The 6756-nt window shown below is 44.3% G+C and overlaps 1 long non-coding RNA gene across 1 annotated transcript; it reads right to left on the bottom strand.

Annotated features, from left to right (window-relative positions):
• Positions 1 to 717: 717 nt before the first annotated feature.
• On the bottom strand, positions 718 to 3237 carry LOC135911816 (uncharacterized). The gene is made up of 2 exons (XR_011508788.1): positions 2878 to 3237; positions 718 to 2549 (listed from the first exon to the last, which is right to left on the bottom strand). It is a non-coding gene; the product is annotated as an uncharacterized lncRNA (long non-coding RNA).
• Between the last annotated feature and the right edge of the window lie 3519 nt (positions 3238 to 6756).

The following is a 6756-nucleotide window of genomic DNA, read 5'->3' as shown; positions in this document are numbered from 1 at the left end:
AAACACGGACAAGGGAGGACACAGGACGAGCGCTGACTGCCAACACCTTTATTGGAGCCTGCGCAAATATATACAATTTGCAACAGGCATAAAGAGAGTGAAAGAAGGGGAGGGGAAGGCGAGTCATCGTCGGTCAACTACTGCTGCGCATGCGTCAATGACATTAAACAATATAAAAGAAACCATAACATGGTGGACACAGGCCAAACTGCTTAACTTCTAAGGAACTTAAGTTCTTCATCACAAAGTGCAATAGAAGGGGAACTAACACAGGTGGCTCCTAACTGACACATTGAAAATGCCTAAGATTTCTCTGGCCATCTGATTGCTGTACCTTTTCAACACACGTGTGTGGTCAAGGAGTGGAGTACAGCCACACTTGGCACAATGAACAGCCAGATTACTGCCAGTCTTAATCTTGACACAGTGAGCATTCTCGCGCGAACGTTCATTGATACAACGTCCTGTTTGCCCTATGTAAGTGCAGTCGCAAGAGGTGGGAATGGAATACACTACATTGGTACTGCAATGTACAGGCTTGGCGACATCTTGCTTATTGCACGGTCCAGGTGTTCTCCGGCTTTCGTTTATTTTTTTGCACATCCTTCCCAACTTTTTAGGCACAGTGAACACGACCTTTATACCTGCCCGGCCTGCGGCTTTCTTGAGATGGGACACACCATGTATATACGGTATTGCAACAGTCTTGGTTGAGACATCACCCGCTTCGCGCCGTTTCTTGAGGGAACGAGCCTCTTGCAATAAAACTTCCGCCAAGGATGACAGCAGTTCAGGATAGCCACTTGTTTTAAGCCGCTAGACTTTATTGGAGAGGCTGCTGGACATCGAGTGGTGGCAAGAGCGAACGACCACATTTCTAAGGGCCCCTAGGGCGATGGAGCGTTCCACCACTTTAGAATGGTCGGATGTATAGGGGAGAAGGTGTTTTTTTGGAAAGCGGGGCATACATCCAACACGTGTGCCCTTCCTGGAGGTGTAGTGCAAGGTCCAGGAAGCGGATTTGGCCTTTTTCCGGCAGTTCTCTTGTGAAAATGCCGGTCACTTCCCTCAATGGGCTATTTCATGCTTGCGCATAAAAAACGCCTTCACGTTAACACAAGCCTCTGCGAAGTTTGCTGCATGTATAAGTTCCTGCGCTGGCACCGAACGTGATCATCAGCACTCATTAGCGTCACCACTACTTCGCAAAATGCAACGATATATTGTAAGTCACCACCTGTCATGCGCGAGTACCATCACTGGTATTTAAGTGCTGGGTAGTGTTCCCATAGGCAGTCTCTAGCGTGAAACTGGAGGAGCATGTTGAACGTCTTTGCCACCAGTGTACAAGGTCACCATGCCACGATTTTTTTGGTGGAGCGAACATAGCACTGCACAAAGCGCACAAAATTGGTGGCTTGCGAACAGAAAACTCGCGTCGCTTTGCCATAAAATCGGCGTAAAAATGTGGCGATCTGCTAATGCTTTTGAGTACGCTGATAGTGTCCTCAGGAGATAGATTTGTGGTATCGACGAAGGAATGAGGTGGCAACGAGTGCTTAAATTTTCCGACGCCGAAAAGCACAGGTATAATGTCGTAATTCAACGAAGCGTAGATCAATTCCGCCGGGTGCTCAAAACAAGGTGAAGATTCCATTACGATCACAAAAAAATGAATGTATTGCAGCAAACTCAGACAATCGCCCGTAGACGCGCAAATATTGGCACCGCAGTCGTTGATGAGGTTAACGTCGAAGTTGCGTAGAACAGAATCTATGAAATTTTCGGTTCCACTCCAGCGATTGTCGACAAGCGGAGAGCCACTGGTGCGTTTCAATTTTTCTTGTTCACACTCGCTTATCATCCAGAAGGCGGTCGCAATTTTGTCGCCAAAGGTCAGCTGCAAGCTCGATGCAAAATTATTTGTACTTGTGTCGTCCCATAACCTGTAGGGTGCCACGATGTCGGCGTCTTCCCGGAGTGACATGGTCCAGTTGAATAGTGGCGTCGACTGCAAGAGGAGCTGTGGAATTGGCCGGCGGGGCGAGCCAGTTGTCAAAAACACCCATACCTGATCACGGTGGCGGGCCGAGGGCAAATCCGTCGAGTCAGCACTCTCAGCGTTGAATACGATGGCGTCGCTTTTGTGGATGGCGTCGCGGCTTCTAGTGACGTGGCAGACGTTGGTACCGTTAGGCACACACGGCAACGTCAGGAATTCTCTGCGGCTCGGGATTGTCGTATTATCCCATGGGAATCCGGAGGATGACCACAGTAGTATTTCCGGTGTCTCAATGGGCTGTGAAACATTTACCGTCTGCTGGTCAATGTCTCTAATTCTGAAAGGCGACCATAATAGGAGTGAGGTAGTAAAGTAGACATAAAACGAAAACAACAATAAAATCACGAAAGCTTGAACGTAATGCCAGTAATGCGGGTGTTGTAGCGCCAACTGATCTATACGACCACGGACTTCGTTCGGGAAGCCGGCAACGATGTCTCGCGCGCCCTGCAAGCGTCTGCGTGGCGCGTCCATAGCGCAAGTTAACCTGGAAGAAAGGAAAAGCCCATTAAACTACTGCTACCGCAAGCAAGTTTGTGGCTGCCACCACACAACAAGTGATAGAGCAAGAGCGCAGGACGGTGGTCTAGAAGGAGGGGGGCGTGAGGGAACGTACACAAAATTGCCATTCCAAGGGATAAGGGAAGAGCACACACTGGTACCGCAAGATCCCCGGCGAAACATGCAAGAAAGCTTTGCTTTTAGGTGGCGTGCATGCGAGATACTTTCAGTCTAGTGCTATTCATGCAGAGTGGCTAGGAAAATTGAAACGAAAAAACAAACAAAAGCGTTAGCGCGAGTGACGCATACGGTACCTGCAAGAGGAGCTGCCGAGCAACTGTTTGCGCTTTCAGAATGTTGCACCCGCCGGCTTGCAGCAAACGGCTCTTGTGCCTTATCGTGTTAAAAGCCAATGAGAACGTCACCATGAACGCGCAGACGCAGTGATAAGAAATACCCTTCGCACCGGCAGAATCTGACATCACGTGTATGCACACCTTGCGAGTACGACGCATTGCAATAACTGTTCCGCACCATGCAAACTGTGTAGCGAGGTGAAATATGAATTTCATGTTTTGCATCTCCTCTAGACAGCTGCATAAAAACGTGACATGCTTCGAGATTTGATAATAGAGCGCGGCAAAATAATCATCACACACAGTCGGGGCACAAGGAGCGCGGAAAGGCTGGCCTACACTGAAGATATGAAAGTACTAAATGCGTTCATTCAAGAGAGTGCGTGCCACGTGTGTCGTGTTTGCGCTTTCGAGGGCATGTAAATTTAAGCAGCGTCACTAGGACTTGTTCTGCCCTACAGTGACCGTAGAGTTTGTTGCTATAATTACTAGAGGGAACTCTGGCGCCGCGGTCGCTCAGTCGCCACAGGAGTGATGGTTGGTGCATGGATTTGTCTGATGTTCGTGCGTGTGAGTGCAGACGTTCTTGTGGCTTCGTTTAGTACGCTTTGTCTGCCTTTATTGGCCTAAATCTCAAAGAAAGTATAATTTCTTTTTGTTGCAGAATGCAATAAGACTGCTAATGCACATAATTTTTCATTCATTTTCATGTTATTTACCTTAAAGGCCCAAAGGGGGAGGCGACGACATTTTTAGTACAATGAAGACTAAAAGTTACATGCACACAACAAAGAATATAGCGGCGCTAATAGCACCTGCATAAGCAATCTTGAATGAAGAAATATACATACAATTCGTCCACAATGGTGGGAATACGAAAAAGAAATGATTTAGAAATAGCGATACAGCAATTTGGACATGCAGATACTGGAGCATGGAATGATGTATTTGATACATCATAACAAAAGAACTGAAGAACTTCGTAATGAAAGTTAGACGAAGACATGTCCTTTTCAGGTGTCAAAACTACCGAATATCTTTGTAGTTATGTCAATGGCTTTTGGTAAGCGATAAGAATTGATTTAGTGCTTCTGAAAGTTATTCAGCATTCGCTTCTTCAGCTACTGATCTCGGCAACTGCTTCCACTCCTGGATTGCCAAATGCAGAAATGAAAAACGAAGTAGGTCGGTGCGGGCCAATGGTCGGCGAACTTTAAGAGAGTGGTCCAAGCGTGGAAACGTTGCAGCTGGCTCGTTACTATTGATGTAGTGTAAGGTGTAGGGTTGTGATATATCTTGTGAAAGGATATTAAACGAGTCACCTTACTTTTTATTTCGAGTGTTGCAAGGTCAAGGCTGTTTTTAATTGTAGATAAACTTGAATAGGAAGAGTAATCCGACATGATGAATCTAGCAGCTTTGTTTTATTATGATTTAAGCCTCTTGATGACGTATGCTTGATGAGGTTTCCAAATAATGGAGCAGTATTCAAGATTGGATCGAAATATTGAGTTGTAGGCAAGAAGTTTTGTGTCCTTATTAATTTGGCGAAGTCTGTGTCGAAGGAAGCCAAGAGTCCGATTTCGTTTTCCCAGTAGTCAGTCACTATATGTGTTCCAAGTGAGATTACAAGTTAAATGAACACCTAAATATTTAAATAACCCAACTGGTTCGATTGCCTCATTATTTATTGTACAAGTGTGCGACACAAAGTTATTATAAGCAGTGAACCGCATTAATTTTGTTGTCTTAATATTAATGTTCATCTGCCAATCATGAAACCATTCATTTAATTTACGCAAGCCATTATATAATTCTTCGCAATCGCTATGGTCAGTAACAGCACGACAGATAACGCAATCGCCAGCAATTAGACGAATCTTTGAGCTTATACCTATGTAAATATCGTTAACAAAATTAAGCAGAACGTTGGCCCAATACTGAGCCCTGGGGTACACCAGACGTGACAGGCTCGAAGTCGGACACAACGCTTTCAACCAATACCGCTTGGCTCCTATAACATAAATACTCTTGAACCCATTCAATGGCTTTACTTTCTATTTGAAGAAGGCTCATCTTATATATCAAAAGTTTATGGCCCACCCTGTCGAAGGCTTTTTCAAAGTCAATGAAGACTGCATCAGTTTATGTTAGTTATTGCAGGTTGGTGTGAATGTCACTAGTTAGCTCGAAAAGCTGTGTCTCAGAAAAGCGTCCCCGTTGAAAGCCAAGTTGATTTGAAAATATTATTTTCTTGTCATTTCCATAATTTGAAATGACAATATGTGTTCTAATAGCTTGCAAGTGATAGATGTCAAGGATATTCGACGATAATTTGTCATTGCATTTTTATCACCCGTTTTAAATAAAGGCACCACGGGAGCAAGTTCCAACTTATCAGTGCTTTGACTCATATCTAACGATTGTTGGAAAATAAGTGCGACTGTAAGTGCCGAGTAATGCTTAGTAAGTTTCAGTAATTTTGTGCTTATACCATCGGGACCAGGACTTGAGTATAATGGCAAACGTTCGATAGCTTTTTCAACTCCATTGGAGGTTTTAATTATACGAGGCATTGGAGAGGAATCACAATGAGGTGCACTATTACTGCTCATTCCGTCTATATTATTACGATATTATCGCGAGATGCTCAAGAGACGAGCAGCCGCGAGAACGACGAAGTGGGGCTGGGCCCTGGGCGCGAGCGAATGTCGGCCTGGCGCTCTGGCTCCAGTGTAAATAGCCTGTAAATAGTCTCTTCCGTCTGTGTCTTTCTAAACGTAACAATATTAAGGGGCTTTTGTTTCACAAAACTCTGCAAAAATATGAACCAAAGGATGCGACAAATCAGTTGCACTCAAGGGAGTCCCATTCTTAGGAACATAGCTGGGGTAATTCCTTCGAAGGCTCAGGGGATATCACCTTCCAAAATTTCTTTGGGTTGTCTTTTAGGAAGTTTGGCATGTCCGTATCAAAGAACTTGTTTTTGGCAGTATTCGCTACGTTAAAGTATCCAATCCTATCGTTTTCTGCTTTGGTGCGATTAGCTTTTGCGTACAGATGTTTTTTCTTATTCACGCAGCGTTTGATATCTCCGGTAAACCACTGTTTTTCTTTAGTCTCGGTGATCACCCTTCTTGGAACTGCAGCCTTTTCACATGATTTCGAAAGAATGCCCAATTTTCATGAAAAGATTGATCATCATATGTTTGAGTAGAACAGTTTCGTTTCGTTTTCTACCTTACCAAGATCAGCTTTAGAAAAATCGTTTATTTCCTTAGTACGGGACTGTTGTTTAATGATTTTCGTTTTAATCAGACAGTTACCGACTCTGTGGTCACTTATCTGTTCCAGTAGGTTTGCAGTAGCTTTATCGGGATGCGGTGTAATCAATAAATCAAGGATCGCATCACCACGTGTTGGCGTATAGATCAATTGCGCCATTTGAAAGAATGATAACACGTCAATGAAATCGGTGCACTCCTCAATTTCAGCAGTATTACTTGGCGGTAAAGATAACCAATTGATACCAGGGTAGTTAAAATATCCAGCAAATATAACCTGCGCATTAAATTTGCTTTCAACATAAGCAATGACAATGACGAGCTCTTCAACAAGGTTTTCATGATAATTTGGGGGCCTATAACAAGCACCTATTACAAGTGTTGTATGCTGTAAATAGCCCACGACCCATGAAGTTTCAAGAGGTCTATCAATAAAAAACAGGCTTTGATCGAATGTGTGTGTTTTTTTTTTTACAGCGATCAGTACACCAACTCTCTTCCCGCAGCGTCCATCTTTGCGAAACACGGAAAGCCTGTCAGATATAAGTTCACT

The sequence above is a fragment of the Dermacentor albipictus genome, chromosome 1, assembly GCF_038994185.2.
Source record: "Dermacentor albipictus isolate Rhodes 1998 colony chromosome 1, USDA_Dalb.pri_finalv2, whole genome shotgun sequence".
In the NCBI taxonomy this organism is placed as follows: domain Eukaryota; kingdom Metazoa; phylum Arthropoda; class Arachnida; order Ixodida; family Ixodidae; genus Dermacentor; species Dermacentor albipictus.
Note: the sequence above shows the minus strand (reverse complement) of the source record. Positions and strands in the feature narration are given on the sequence as shown.